Source organism: Stigmatopora argus, chromosome 9 (assembly GCF_051989625.1).
Source record: "Stigmatopora argus isolate UIUO_Sarg chromosome 9, RoL_Sarg_1.0, whole genome shotgun sequence".
In the NCBI taxonomy this organism is placed as follows: Eukaryota; Metazoa; Chordata; class Actinopteri; order Syngnathiformes; family Syngnathidae; genus Stigmatopora; species Stigmatopora argus.
Window position 1 is genome coordinate 10,464,926 of NC_135395.1, and position 16,830 is coordinate 10,481,755.

The 16,830-nt window shown below is 37.3% G+C and overlaps 1 protein-coding gene across 2 annotated transcripts in view; it reads right to left on the reverse strand.

Annotated features, from left to right (window-relative positions):
* lingo2 (leucine rich repeat and Ig domain containing 2) overlaps window positions 1–16,830 on the reverse strand; it is a 185,541-nt gene that overhangs the window by 57,785 nt on the left and 110,926 nt on the right. For both annotated transcript variants that reach the window (XM_077608854.1, XM_077608853.1), the window contains one exon: window positions 8,966–9,049. The gene's annotated coding sequence lies outside the window, so the exon portion shown is untranslated. The remainder of the gene's footprint in view (window positions 1–8,965; window positions 9,050–16,830) is intronic.

Below are 16,830 nucleotides of genomic sequence, written 5' to 3' on the forward strand. Positions count from 1 at the left end.
CCAAAAGACCGGCGACCAATCAACCGTGTACCATCGGTCACTGCTGTACATTACAGGCGATATGGAAAACGTGGATAGATTCTTTCTTTTAATACTATATTGCCGTCTACACATTTGCCTTAATAGATTTGCTCAAATTGTCTTCCTGGGCAAGGCTTTTTAAATCTGTACTTCTTGTCTTGTGATAGAAGTGACTTCCAAAGTTCATATTCCCGAGCTAAAAAGGCTTGGGTGGTTAAATATTTCTAACTTCCAAGGAGCGTCAACAAGCCATTTTCTGGCGTTAATGACCAAAATTTGTCGTGTTTTGGGAAAGGTCTGAAAATGACTAGCTTTCATCATAACTGTTTGCTTCCTTCGCTTTGATGGAGCACTGCTGTCTTCTAGCGTCTCCCTGTGCTGCACTCTAACCGTCAACCAAAGCCAAACATTACTCCGCTCTCTCTTTACTGTCGCTCTCATGCTTAAATGACTTCTGCGGGACCACAGCGAGCCCAAAGGGCCTAAAAATGTCACAGCATGAAGACAGAAACGGTGTGTAAAGCAAGCATGTAGTGTAACTGCAAAAAAGCTCTTGATTCAGCAATATTGGACAAACACCCCAAAGCCATTTATCCATCCATACCACTCTTCCTCTTTAGTTGAATTACCATATTTTCATGACTATAAGGCGCACCACATTTATAAGGCGCACCCTTAATGAATGACACATTTTAATTTTTTTCCATATATAAAGCACACTGGATTATAAGGCGCCCTGTCTATTTTGGAGAAAATTTAAGACTTTTAAGTGCGCCTTATAGTCGTGAAAATACGGCAGTCATGAATTAAACTAGTAATCTTAACCCAACAACTGTCATCTGAAACTTCGAATTGTAAAACACTACACAACTAAGCAGCCCTTTAAATTATTGTCTCTCGTCGATAAATTGAAGCCTCTAAGTCCAGCCGCCTATCTGAAAGGACCCCCGCCGACTTTGAGAGAAAACACTCAGCTGATTATTTCAACTACAAATCCAATTGAATGGCACGAGCCAATGACATAAAAATTAAAATTGACAAAACAATTTCGCAGCAATCGAGTCAATATGCGCCGAACTACGCCGTCAGTCAACGTGTAATAAAATACACATACCTTCATTATTTACGCTAAACACCACCGAGCGAAGCGCCCATAAAAATACCCCGTCTCCGCTACGCTGCTTTTATGTTCGCAGCAAAAGATGTCGTAAGGTTAATACTGATTTAACAAGCACATTGTTAGTTGCTTAGTCAAAGAGTTTATCCAGATTTGAGTGATATTCCAGTGAGCTATTGGGAAGTTAAAGAAGTCCTAAATCTCTATTTTTATTAATTTTATTTTACCTTGAGGTGCTATCGAAAAGAGTGCTTTAAATTAAATAATTTGGTTGTTTTTTATTTATTTTTTATTCAGATTCTTATTAAACTGCTTGAACACTGTACACGCACATATATATAAGGAATACCTTTAAAGAATAATATACAATATTCAAAATATGAATGTCCACAAATGAAGCACAGTTCAAGTTCAGTACTCTTTGAAATGTACAGTATTTTATGGAATTATTTTGAATTGGAAGCTGTAAGCACAAAACAAAACAAAACAAAAACATTTTTGGTACTCGGATATTTTAGATAGGGGAACAAAATAGATCAAATAAAATAGCCTGTTTGTGGATTGACAATGTTTGGCCCTTTGATACCAATTAGTGTACAGTGAAGGAGCAGGAAGAAGCTTTTCATTCATTATCCACACGTAACAGTGCACATGTGAGAATGAGCTCACAAAACTCTCACCCAACTGTCCTGGGAGATTACAACTTGGAAAGGAAGCAGCCGCCTGCTCAAGTACAGAACATGCGTCAATAGACCAGCTCACATTGTGCACCTAACCCTGGAGCATCTTCCCTCTATTTAACATGCACTGTTAGCTTTAGCTATTTATCCTGTCCACTTTTGCCTCTAACCTTTTGGATTAAATATATGTGGAAAACGACAGATGTAGTAATAAATGTGTGATTAAATCTGTAGAGAATAAAAACACCAAGCCTGATTAAAGTAATACGGCATGCACACACGCACGTCCACACTCATGATCACTACATCTGCTGTGATAATAACTTCACTTATAAAACCAGAGAAACATAATTACTCGTTTTTTTTTCCTCCACAGATTTTAAATGACGCAAACATTCAAATGAGATCAGATGTTGAGTATTGACAGTCACCAAGGGTTTGCCATTGAAAGGGCGTCGTCTAGGTTTGTTTATAAGGTCCCAATCCTTCCACTTAAAATTAATTGGACCACTAGCGCGTACTAGTGCTATAATAGGGCATCGGACGAGGGAACGTCACGTCAAGACTCAGAAATCAAATGTATACCACGTACAGATCCTGGTGCCATCTGTCAGCATAGCCTAAATCTAGTCATTATTTCAAGGTCGCATTGTCAAGGCCGTCTCCAATATGAATAGTCAATGTGCACCATGTGTCAAGAGCGGGAATGTGGAATTATGCACTTATGTCTACATAGGATACATTTAAATAATTGCCAAGCGCTTCTTGATAAGGTCAGCGATCTCACAAATGTGTCGCCATCCAAAAGTCTAAAAATATGTGCTGCTGCTGCGACTCGAATGTTTTACATTCATTTCCGAGTTTCAACAAAGTATGGGGGAGTGTATTGATTGAGTGTACAAATGAATGAGGCTAAAGTGCAAATATTGCCATCATTTTCTTTAGATTTAAAAACTTCCAAATGTTAACGCCAATAAAGCTAAAAGTGTAATGTTTTCACGTGAAGAGTTAACGTGATCTTGACCTCACCTCTTGAAATATTAAAGGGGAGACTTAGTGTACCCTATTAAAGCGGAGCGCCTCTGCAAGTTAGCGCGTCAGGGTTGAATTACTGTCTCCAGAATGATAGGGAGCTCATTTTGAAAACATTGTTGTCAGTAAACACAAAATGTTGCCAAAATCAGAGTTGGAATCATCTCTCTTGGTCAAGTATGGTAGAAAAATGTAGACATTGTCTCCACTAGTTAGAGTCACTGTAGTAATATAATAAATAAGGCACAATAACAACAAATATTATAAGGACACAAGACTTAATTACTGAGAAGCACTACAACAGTAAGTGCAAGTGAGTCCACAAAAATGTCAGGGAAAGCCTATTAGACCATCTAATATGTGAAAAGCTATGTTATGTTCCTGGCGTAAAATCCATTTTTTTGCTAACTCATCCATGTTTAAAACACAAATTTGTATGCCTAATTTGGTCTTGAATCCCTACTTTGAAACTCTATCTAAAAATCTGTGGGATAAGCACTTATCCATAAAACAATAATAATAATAATATTATTAATAATAATAATAATACAAGTTTTGTACAAAAAGTTAAACATTTCTTTAACTGTCAACTGTTGGATTTGCCTCAACTCTCTGCCTCAACTCTCCACATTCAAATCAAGTTTTTTCTTTGTAGCTTGGTAAGGTTCATTTTCAGAACCGCGCATCCTTGCAAGGGTTGTCAAAGCCTATCCCAGGCAAAACGCAGACTACACCCTAGACCGGTCGCCAGTCGGTCGCCACACAGAGAGACAAATGTTTAAGCGCACTCACAATAGTACTGCTACCAGCGGGAATCGAGCCCACGCCTTCCTGCACCAAAGTCAGGCAAGTGAACCTCTACACCATGACGCAGCAGCTTGGTAAGGCTTATTAACTTCATCTCCTTGCTTCACTTCAGGAAGGTTAGTTTAATTTCCTGCCCTTATTACAGTTTATCTTTTCTGCTTTTAATCTTTTCTTCATCAGCAGAGCGCTTTAACAGAGCTGGTGCTTACGCATGGGCTCGTGAAAAGATCTGTACTTTAAAAAAGAGAAAAGTGAAGTGAGGGCATTTTAATTACTTATAGAGTTTTGAGCTAAATTGTTGAAAAGTAGAAGTGAGCTCTTTTTTATCACAAGCTTTTGACTTGAATACATTTCAAATTTGATTTCAATTGAGTCTTCATGTGCCGTTCTCCATGTTGTTAGTTTCTCATTTGAGCCCTCCTAACGGCAATGGCGTGTGTCCCACTGTGCCATCCGTCACTGATATTTTCTGCCTTTCCGCTAAACAGGAATGTCAGCAAGCTGGTCGCCGCACAGTCTGATGAATCCCAGTAGCTTTGCTCCCCTAAGGCGTTTCTCGCAAAAAGGTGATGCGGTTATTTTTTATCAAACGCCGCCTCCTTGCGCCGTACACAAATGTTTGATACATTCATGTGATTTTTTGCTTTCTGCAGAAAGTCCTTCCTTCCATGTTTGATAGTTATTCCTAGTAATATTTAGAAATTCTCAAGAAAATTAAAGGTTGCCGTCTATTTATTGCATTTTCTTTTTGGATTTTGACACGTTTCAAAACATTATATGAATTTATTTTTTCTGTTATTAGCTGTTTTAAACATGGTGAATTCAGTGCCTTGTAGGAAGGGAAATCACAGTCCTAAATGTTTTCACCCGTGTTTTAAAATGAACTTTATGCATACTTTACAATCTCATTCAGAGTACAAAATACATTTGGAGTGCTTGACTGTCATATACCATCATAATTAATGTTCAATACCAATGATGTCCAAGGCCTGAGCTGTTTTTTTTTAATTTTGTTTTTTTGTTTTACCTCTACCGCTCATATTTTGTATATTTGTCGTATTTATTATTAAGCTTTCTTTTGTGATGTCAAACTAGCCATGGTGTTTTTGTGTTTCAAGTATATTAAATATCTGATAATAAATTTATTTCCAAGATAATAATTCTGAAAATGTATGTTAACTGTATGTGCAACTGTACTGGAATGTTGCATATTTTTGGAGGTCCAATTTTATCAGAAATCAAGAGGAAACATAGGTTAAGCTAACAAAAGTAAAATGAAGAAAAACTGCCCAAATAGGCATCTATTAACATAGCAGTTTTTCAGATAAGAACAGCAAAAAAACAACAACATAACAGGTTGTCGGTGGTCTGAGAAGAAAATAAACGTAAGTCGCATGCCCAGCCAAACTATGAAAAAAGAGAGACTTATAGTTTGGGAAATACGGTAACACCTTGATTTTACTGTAGTACATTTCAGCTTTACATAACATCAAGAGTGAACCACAACATTTGGGCACAAATGCTTTGAATGGGCCCTTAAAGACATACGCCTTGCCACGCATGAAGCGATCCATTTAGCAGAGGCAGAAATGTAAGCGTTTCCTGACGCAGTAGGGCGACGATGCAACATCTGGCGCTTGATGGATGCTTCCACTTAAAGAAATGCGATCCATTCGAAAGCGCATGTGTTTATGCCACGCTTGACCTCTTTTAGGACGCATTTCATGACAATTATTCGCTTGGTCAAGTCAAACATTTCTTTCATTGGATTAAGCTGGTTTGCGAACAGATACAGCAACAGCAATTTACCTTCAAGTGCATGAGTGCTGATGCAATGCAGCTAATATTATGACACTACTTTTGTTAGTGTTGCACTCATACCAAACCAGTATTGGTAACGATATGGCACTCAAATGAAATCATCGGCATCAGGGAGTACATACAAAATAATTCATCCCAGAAATGTTTTTTATAACTATCAATTTTTGTAAGTAGAGTCAAATTTATATGTGAAACCAGCTAAACCATATGTGTCAAAGTGGCAGCCCGGGGGCCAAATCTGGCCCGACGTATCATTTTGTGTGCCCCGGGAAAGTAAATCATGAGTGCCGACTTTCTGTTTTAGGTTCAAATTAAAATGAAGAGTATAGATGTATATTAAATTTCCTGATTTCCCCCTTTTAAATCAATAATTGTAATTTTTTAATCATTTTTTTCTGTGTTTTTTGTTCAAAAATCATTTTGTCAAATCTAAAAATATATTTAAAAAAAGCTAAAATAAACATTGTTTTAGATCTATAAAAAACTGAATATTCAGGGATTTTAATTCAATTCTTTTAATCCATTTATTAAAAAAAATCTAAATATTATATCTAAAATGGTCCGGCCCACGTGAAATCAAGTTGACGTTAAAGCGGCCCGTGAACCAACTGGAGTCTGACACCCTTGCCCGAAACCATTCCAAGGATCCCAAAACTACCTCTAAAATGCTACCAATCAACTGGACGTATCCCATTGGGACAAACTGTCTATGGCACGGAAAGCATGCACGCACCATTTTTTATACAAATGCAGAAATGTCCTTAAAGGTGAATAAAGATACAGAAAGAGACTGGTTCATCCACCGACTCAAGTAGGTGGTTCCTGTCACCTTTCATTCGATAGAGTAATGAGAATAAAATAGAAGAGACGAGGGCCATGACCCTCGTTGTCACGGCTCTGTCTGTTGATTACAAACCATTAAATGGCGGAGGAGGTTGATTGTAGTCCATTGCATCCATCATCACGCCCCCAAGCCGTGTATTTCATAGCATTAAGGAGTCACATTCATCTTATATCAGGGCCTATGAGTGCTGCATTTCCATGGTAACAGGCACAAACCCAAAATGAAATAGATGCACTGAAATTTCAAGACAATAAGCCGCTATTTTTTTTTCTTGTTTCATGAAAAAAATTCAAATTGGAAATTTAAGACAAGATAGGATTTCCGTAGTACGTCTCAAATTAGCCCAGATTGGGACTTCAAATAAGGGTTTGAAGTCTGAGGTAAAGGTTGGAATAATATGCAATATTTACGGTTTCAAAGAAAGTTCTCAATTAAACTTTGAAAATCAAATTTGGACTTAGTGGTGTTATGTCTGCTATTTAGTCATAAACAACATTTAGCCTTTTAAAGCAGGATTAAATGTTCAAATTCCTGTTTTGAGCAACAGTAGGATATGAAGAGCAAGCCGTAACTGTTTCAAATTCCTGGGTAAGAAACCATTGCTTAAAACCTGAACCATGACTTGTGGTTGAAAAGCCATCGACATACAATCGACTCTCTAGTGACGTGGAAAGAAAAGCGCAGTCAGGTGAGATGTCGTTGTGACGAGAACATCGTGTGACAGGTGAAGTAGGCCAACAACTGCCTCAGTGTGAAAAGCCAGAGTTGAGGTGTGGAAAAGCCCTACTTGCATTTTTTTCCCCATGCTCAATTATTGAAATGCATAAAAATAAGGTGCCTGCACTGAAAGGTTAACTTCAGAGAACTGACCTTAATATGACTCCATAATAAAGTAGAAAAAAAAAACAACACTTTCTTCACATGTAAAGAAACTAAAGGTGATTTTTTTTTTTACGCCACTAAAACTCTTATCATGCTTTTATCTAACATTTATCCCTCTTGCCATTTTCAAACCCAAACACCCTGTATTGAAACCTTAACCGAGACCCAAATTACAGGTTAGATAAAATCGGAGTACAATCCCAAACATTTGCTATTAACCCTCCTTTTAGCAAACACCCATTTGACCTTTAAAACGTAATTTGAAAAAAAAATTGCTTTCTCAAATCTCCAAGTTTGACGCACTACATGCCTCACGTTGGGTCAGCAAAACAATTTAGATGGAAAAATCTCTCAACAAGCTACTTTGTCACGAATGAACAGATGGAAGAACAGCATGCGGTGTGTTCAACGACAATACTTTTTAAATACAGACATCATTTATTCAGGTTTCACCTCTAGCATTTTTCACCCCAAAATGTGCCTTTTTGGCATTGATCTTCTCATTCATTTTTTTCTTTCTCTCTTTATGATTTTAAACCGTGAGAACTGAGAGTAAAATATCATTTTTAATTGCTCTATATGGTTTTAGACCAGCCCTACACATTTCAACTGTGAACTGTGAAAGCTGGTACTCGTCATTCCAGCCCTCACAATAAATGAGTTAAATAACTAACATTATTGCTGCAAGAAATTACTATTACGCCAAAATAAATGGTTTGTAAGTACAAATACATCTGTTGTATTATAGTTTGTATTATGCAAAATAAATGTTTTGTGAGTACAAATACATCAGCTGTATTATATTTTATGGCAAGAGTGCAATGAAATTGAAATAAATGCCAAAGAGCCACTCTATAGTTATAAGCACTCCATGAGGCCATGTCCGTTTTGTATCACAGCTATCAATAAAAAAATCCACCGCATGCTAGGCTTTATTATTAAGCTCATCTTTCCGATGTTCTCTGTTCCTTTCTGTCCTTGTTTGAGCGTTCCAAGTTAGCATTCTGCACATCAAACTAATCTGTGAGTCACTGAGTCCTATTTCTAGTCGCACTGTTTATGCCAAAGGCTGCATTAAAGGGGAAAAAAAGAGAAGAGAAAATCTCATGAGGGATTTGCAGCGAATAAAACAGCTATTAAGAAAGATTAAAGTGATGTGAAATGCCTAGTTACAAGGCACGAGGATGGAATTGTTGATACTGGTTTCAGTAGTATTGACAACAAAGCAGTGGAGAGCCAAAAGTTCTGTCCTTCCAAAATGATCGGCCTCCATGCCATTTTTCTGCAACAGTTAGTAACCGGTAAAAGCGTTGCAAGTATCGGGGAGTCTCCTTAGACTGCTTCCTGCTTCTGGGTTCCATTCCGCCCCGCAGCTGAGGTAAACGTAACACCTAACTTTGATTAGCGAGTGAAAAACAGACTCCATCTTGAAACTCAGCTAATCTTGTTCTGGCATTAAAACCTAATTTGAAAGACTAAACCTGCCTTGAGATCCTAACTTATAAACATGTGGCCATAGTTTAGAATGCTAATCTTTTCTTAAATTTATCATTTGGAATTTTAATTCGAAAAAGGAGTTGCAACCCGGAAGCACTGGTTTAAAATTATAACCTAAAAATTTCTTTGAAGCCCTAAGCCTGACTTAAAAGGTGCATATGCACATTTAGTATGACACCATCATATTAAAAAAAATGAACTGAGTTTCCCATAAAATACAATTGATAGCACGTGAAAAGCAAATGGCAAGTAAATTTGTCATACCAGTGAGGCTTCTCGAGGTCAGAATTCAAGTTGATTTGAGACCTGAGCTGCGTGGGACAATCCTCGCAGGTTCCTGGCCACGGGCTGAAAAGCAGAAGTAAATGAGAGTTGACTTGACGAGTGAGTTCGCCCACTTGGACCAAGTCAGCTGCAGAAATTGTGCTGCTGTCCGGAATAAAACAATCTTAAGTTAAGAAATGTCAGTTCGAGCAAGAGCGGTAGACAAAGGTGCAGCCCTCGCATGAGCGACTTGGATCATTTTTCCGCTCAAACAGTGAAACTGCATCAATTGGTTGTTTTATTGCTGTAATGTGGAAAGACAAGCGAGTGAGAATTTTCAAGGTTTCAACTTGAGAAACTTCTGAATCAATGCCTTTTCTAAACTTTATCACATTTCCTTTTCTCTGTAATATGAATCAAACTGACCTGTCGGTTGGGTGGGGGGTAGTAACCCAATTTTGCCAGTTGAATCGTCACATTTTAACCATTGAACCAGAAAAGGTTTAACTTACCCTTAAGCGACAATTGCAGTTTTGTTTCTTAGGCACACCAAAAATAGTAGTAATTTGTCAAATATGTCCGGGAAGCTTTTTAAGGTCTGTTGATTTACGATACAAGGCTGATGATTGTGTCATGATATAACAACGTATATCATCCATATTATTTTTGTATAAATCGGAGGACAAAAGCAGTCTTCTAGTCTGAAAATGTAATTTTTCTTCCCCCAAATCAGTTTAAACTGGGTCATATTGAGCAACGTCAAAACGGGAGGATTTGACAGACACAAAAATTCCAAGATGTCAGCCTATTGACATGTGATTGATGAAGGTTGGCAACATTCTGTGAAAAAGTCCTGGCCACCTCTGCTGCTTTTGCTACATCGATGATGTCTCTGAGATTACTATCTGCCAACCAGTTAATGCTCTCATTGATTGTGTTTGGGGGGGATTTGACAGCAAACACCTGCCAAAATCTTATTTAGATCAAAAGAGAATATCTGTCAAAAGACAAATCGTAAAAAAAATTATCGAGGGCCAAAGTGACCTCTGATATGTGTTCAAACATTTATGGCTATGGGGGTCCCATCCATTTTGACTGGGAGGGGCGAATCAACAAACAAATGTTCATTCTCCCCTGCTGGTCAAAATGGATTGGACGTTGAGCCTCGTTAATGGTATAGAATTACTTAAATACAACGGAGAAAAAAAATTTAATTTAGAGTGTTACTTGGGGCCAAAACCAGTGTTTGTTTATAATTTCAAGTTAAATTTGTTTTTTATTAACATTGTATTTTTTTTACACTTTTTAATTATGAATCTAAAATATAAGGAATGCAATAACGACGTAGCAATTGAAAAATAATAATAATGATTGCTAATATTTAATTTTTAATGACCAGTCAGGTGCTCTACAAATATTTTAAGTGTCAAATGTCTTGAAATGAAATTAAATCCACATAAAATATCATTTACTGTTTGAATTATTTGAGCACTTAGTTGTAAATTATTGAAATCCATATATCCCATGTGTTATTTGTTTCCTGTGTATATAAACAATCTACTGATGTTGCACTTCCCTGAAAGCCTTAATATTTAAACCTTTTATTATTAAATGTTTTGTTGATTCAACAAGGATTTAGCTAGTTCCGGCTAATTAGTGTTTACTATCTTTTCTCAATTGTATCATGGCAAAATAAATGAAAGAAATCCACATAATCGGCACAAATGGTTCTTTAAATGTGCAGCTGCACATCTACTGCTGGGAGTGCTTTAAGCATGTTGCCACGCGGCAATTTGCGGGGCTGCTTAATTGAAGAAAAGGCTTAATTAGGCTCCCCACCGGATGAGTATGTGGGGCTTATCTGTTAAATAGCTCAGGTGGAGAAAGAAATGGTCAACTAGATCTGAGCATGAGGCTGCCAATTTTCTACAAGGACTTAGATACTAAACAATGTAGATAGTTATCAATGTTATTTGCACAGTTTTACAGATAAAATTCATTAAACTGAAGAAAAAAGTAAATCATGATGGCAATTTTCTATTTGATTGCCAATCATTCATTCATTTTCTAAACTGCTTATCCTCACAAGTGTCGCGGGTGGTGCTGAAGCCTATCCCAGCTAACTATGGACACCAGGTGGGGGGACATCCTGAACCGGTGGCTAGCTAATCACAGTGAGTGAATCAATAGTTTTTATTTTAATTTTTTTTAATTGAACTTCATTCTACTTTTTTTCTAAACGAGAGAGTTTCAAATGTGAATTTTGAGATTACAGTTTTAAAGGTGGCAATTCGCTTGGCTTGTGAGCGAGTCATTTTTCTATTTGACAACCACAGATCAAACAAGAAAGTGCCGATATAAATGGCAGGGTTCCGGGATTGGATCAATTCCACCTAAGCGAAGTTCTTTGCTGGGGAAACAAAAGGACATAGTTGCCGACACGGCTCAAGTCACTCACATGTCTTTCTGTCCTTTCAAAGGAACATCTTGCCTATTTTTCTTTCTGAAACGAACAGGTGTTGCTGCAGTGGCAGTTCACAGAAAGGTTTACTCGATTTGTGTCACTGTGTGAGAATACTGGGGGATTTTGTATGTGTGTGTGTGTGTGTGTGTGCGTGCTCTTTTATTCTCACTGCATCCCAGCAGATTCAGATTTCTTTCCATGCTTTGATGCGATTTATGGTCCTGCGTGTAGACAGCAACGATGCTCAGAGTCCATTACATTCTACGGTGGAAAACTGAATAGTACTGGTGTCATGGCAGATATATTCTCGTGTTTATTTTTTCGGTATCAGACAGTTTTTGTCACAGGTTAAAGTCGGAGACAAACAAGCTCTAGACTTGGAAAAGTGATGTATGTAACCATTTCAGACAAACTACTGATGTTTCATTTAAGAAAACAAATATAGATGTTTCTTGAAAAGAACAAGGTATATTGTATATGTATATATAATTAAATTGCAAATTCCTAAATAGAAAAGACAGAAAATCAATTAAAATGTTTAAATTTAAATACAATAAACAAGAATAAAACTGATTTTTTTTAAACTGAAAAGAAAAAAAAAGTATTATTGAAACATGTTAAATAAAATGCAGTAGTAAAGTACAAGGTCTAATTAGGGATCATCATTTCTATTAATAAAACCTTACTTTTAAATACATGTTTGATACTTAACTATGTTACTCATTGTTTTATGATTTTGTTATTTTAACATTTCCTCATTTTTGGTTGATATTTAGTCATTTCTATCACTACCATTTTTCATGTACTTGTGTACGATTAGAGAAACAAAATGGGTAGAGTGCAATAACTCCATAGATTATATCACCTATAACTCACCACAATTAGTGCTGCTCTACTGCGGTGATAATGCCGCATCATGCTATTAGTTTCAGCTGGATACCAAGGACAACAGACATGCCTCGCTACATGCATTGAGTAAGATAGGAACTAAGCCTCGAGCGCGATACAGCCTTTATGAAAAGAATTAAATTGCCCTCAGCGATTTCCTTGTCTCTATCTGTGTCTCTTCCAACAGGCTAGACAAGAAGCTCATCCAATACTCGACAGTGTGTTTCATACACAAAAAGACAAAGAAAAAAAAGACAACACGGAGGGAACAGAATGATGGGGGGAATTTAGTTCAAAAGGTTGCGTAAATGTCAGCCACGAGTCAGGACAAACTTTTTCTTGCAGGCGGTGGGTGTAAAGTTTGCATAAAAGAATATGGCGACGAGGATCAAAAGTTTAAAGAGAGTGTCAAGACAGAGAAGCTAGATAATGAAAGCAGCATAAATTTGTAAATTGAAGATGTGGAAATAATGACAGAAAAGATTAATATTAACTCGGTGACACTTGAAACAAATGGCAATTGGAGGATTCCTCTCAAGGAAAAAAGCCCCATTGGTCAAATCATTAGGCACCAGAGAGTAGAGGTGTGACAATGTATCAGTATGGAAGCATATCACGACGGTACACGGTCGATTGGTCGCCGGTCTTTTGGTCGCCCGGAGGGTAAGTGATAATTACCATTTAAATCGTTGCTCAAATTCCCTAAATACAAACTGCGAATTACTATTTAGTTATACTTAATGCCCTAGTAATTATTAGGCTAAAGAAAAGCTCAAAATTTCCCGGACTTCTATTGTTTTTTGTTGAAGAACTTGTTAAGACCCTGACTGACGTAGCTTCTTAAAGGGACAACGCATGTACATACAAACTCTGATACACTCACACGTCGGCTCAGTGAAACTGCTCATGGCCATTGTTGGCTTTTATTGATGCGTAGACCGTGTTGTATTTCCTTGTTTTGTTGCCGGTCTTTTGGTTGCCGGTCTTTTGGTCGCCCGTTGTCGCGGTCGGGGCGACCAAAAGACCGGCGACCAAAAGACCGGCGACCAATCGACCGCACACGATCACGACACTTTGTATCCTGATTGATATGGTCCTGACAATTTTGGTAGCAACCTGTTGATTTCTTTACCAAACAGCGACTCCTCTCAAATTGATGCATCAATTTTTGGTGCTACCAAACTGATAACTTATTAGGATACGTAGTATCATTACATCACCATATCGATTTATTGTCACACAATTTATTGTCATACGATTTATTGTCCGGGTTTTCAGAGACTCGTTGCCACAACATAAAACATCTAGTGGGATAGCAGTTGATTTTATATACTACATCTCTTCACCTTGTAAAATGATTTTTTTCTACCAAAACATGTTCTATTGGTGAGTTCAGGGCAAATAAATGAATAAACACAATAAGTAATAAATCCCAGGATATGATATGCAGACTACGACCACAAGCAATCTTTCTGACTCAGTCCTCCACGAATAAAGCTTGAACTCTGAGTCCAGTCTAGACCACAGCTTAGACAACTCCTACTGGAATAAATAAGACATGGAGTGCAAATGCTTGAGGGGCAGAAGCAGTCGCTGGAAATAAGCGCCCCCGTGGTTCTTTGACCTGACCTTCTCCTCTCAAACAGAAAGAGAGCAGCCAAAAAAAAAACGTGAGAATCAGCATTGTGGTTTGTGCTTTTTTTTCATTGTGCTCGCAAAATGTCTTAGAATATATAATCACATACATTACATTCAAACTGTAATTGATATTGGAATCAATACTGGTATACTGGCTATAGTAAGAGTATTATTAGTACTAGCAATTGTAGAAATACTGGTCAAAGTCTTTTAACATCTAATGCCAAAATAGTAAAGATTTAAAATTGCATTAAAAGGTACAGAATGACGAGCCAATGTCATTCCTCACATCAGCGATCAATAGAGCAATAATAAAGTGATCCTAGATGGCTGATTAAACACAATCATATTCTCAGCCCTCAGGGTTGCGTCTGATTGCTTTTAATAAAAGACACTAAAAACAGTCGACAAGTAGCCTGTCCTGAAGATTTGGTGTGGTTAATGTTTTGCTCAAGGGCATGATAACACACACACATACACACACACACCAGAAAACCATTTTAATTTCTGACATCCACTGTTAGAATTTTATCAGTTCTCTTTAGAACCTGATTAGAGGATTCAATTTTCCTCCAAACTTTCTCTACTCATGTTACTATCTTGCAGTACCGTACGTTAGCATAGCAATGGATAACATCTTAGGGTTTTATCAATTTTCATTAGGCTTACTCTCACAATAAGCCATGTGATAAAGCTATACATGAATCTGCCTAAGCAGTTTCTCCTATGAAATCGTATGCATCCATGCACTATGTATAGCTGACAGAAGTTTTTACAGTTAATAAATCAGATCCAAAAATAAAAGTGTTGTCCCCGAAGCCTTGCAAGTGATGAGCTGATTAGGATCAACATCAGCAATTCCAATGTGATAGCACATCCCAACATATTCTTAATTGGACACTGCCTCCACAGCGAATGGGTAAACAACCTTGGGAAATGAAAAACAAACCCTAAATAATTAAATACATTACAAAATTTAAATAATATTAAATAAATAAAGGGATGCAGAATCTGGCATTTCAGGAACAATGATAATATTTTTTCTTTGGCTGTATAATCCTCGGGATTGGGTGAAAATGATTACTAGCTTTCCCTTTCCAATCAACAGCTTGTGTTTTCGCCAAATGTGCCCATATCTTGGAAACGCGGAGCAGACTCATCACATGTAGTTAGTTACCTCTTCAAGCCAACTGGGCAAGGTGGCTGCAAATGGTCAGTAGCCAGGGGCTAAAGAGGGTTTTGCATGCGATCAAAACGGGATTGTGCTGGGGTTGATTTATGGAAATACAGCAAACACATCTCAGGGTGGCTTTGTAGAACCTGGCCATGCTTTACAAGTGATTGCGGGGATGAAGAGAAACACTGACTCATGTACAGCGAGCCCTAGAGTGAAAGATGTGGTGATTGGAGTGCTCTGTAAGAGAACATATGATCATTATAGCGCATTTGAATCCGCTGGATGTTATCTAAGCTTTGGAATGAATGGATGGGAGTGTGCTGGATAGAAAAATGAACATCTGTTTAAGATGTCTATTGTGAATTTGTCACTACAAACATTACTACAACTAATACTTCTACTACGAGGAGTACCACACTTGTCACTATTGTTGGGTTCAGTCTAGCGCATAAAAAATGTTTTGTCATAGTTTTTGTCTTTTCATGAAGTAGAAAATTTATGACAAGACACACACTGGACATTAGATTTCTTATAACAGTAGTGCAGATTTTTTTTAAAAATTATGTAACCTATTAAGATGATTTAACTGGAATTGTACTGTTATGCTGTTATATGAATGAGAATTTTGCCTGAAATAATCATGTGGACTTTTGAAAAGCAATACATAAATTTAACAGCATAATATCATTATAAGCGAGTTCTGAGAACTCAGCAGAGTGACCACTGTGAAAATGTGTCCACACTGCCTGATTTTTTTATCACCTCTTCAGAGTCAATCTAATGAAACTTCAATTTCATGGGTGCTGGTGATGTTGCTTGGTTTCCGGCCAGACAATGAGAATCCTTCCAATAAATCTGCCACGTATTATATTGCGTATGGTGCCTTTACTTCATAGCCAAGAAGAATTGCATGAGTTGTTTGCATGTCACAATGTTATGTATAATGTATGAAATGTAGTATAATGAGTCAGGCTTTGGCTTGGTATCTCCGTAAACATCCACTTTGGTGGCACAGGAACACATACACGCATTTTGTTGTACTTTGTCCTTTGGTAAAACATGCTTTTCTCTATTCAACTTGATGAATGTTTCTGTCTTTCTATCTGACAGACCCATAAAATGTTTGTAGTTTAGCTACATAGGAGCAACTGAAATGTTATACTAAAGAACATCTTAATCATTTGAAAGATGTGCAGATTACATCTTTTTCAATGCATCTTAAAAGCCACAAATTGTACTTTACTGATTCATTCATTCATTCACAAGGGCTACTGACAGAAGGGAAAATGAGGGTGGCAGTGAATGAACATTTGTTTATTCCACTTTGAATGGATTGGACTTCCACTGCCTCTCAATGGCAGCCATTGAATTGTAAAGAGAAACACAAAAAATATTTTCCATTACAATGAAAAGTAGTGGGGGAAGAAAAATCTAGTGACCTCAGAAAAAATAATAATAATTGAGCATCACTATTTTTGTAAACAAAAATCATATCAGAATAAAACATTTTGGAATACGAAGCACATCATTCAAAGTGGAGGAAAGAAGAATTCGTTTATAGGACCATTACAAAAAATGATGTCAAGTATTTACCATGGTCGCCAATCTACTGTCGATTGAGGCTAAATACGCATCAAAATGTCAGCACTTTGATTCAATTGGCTCCCGTTGACGAGACGTCGTAGTCATTTAGCGGGG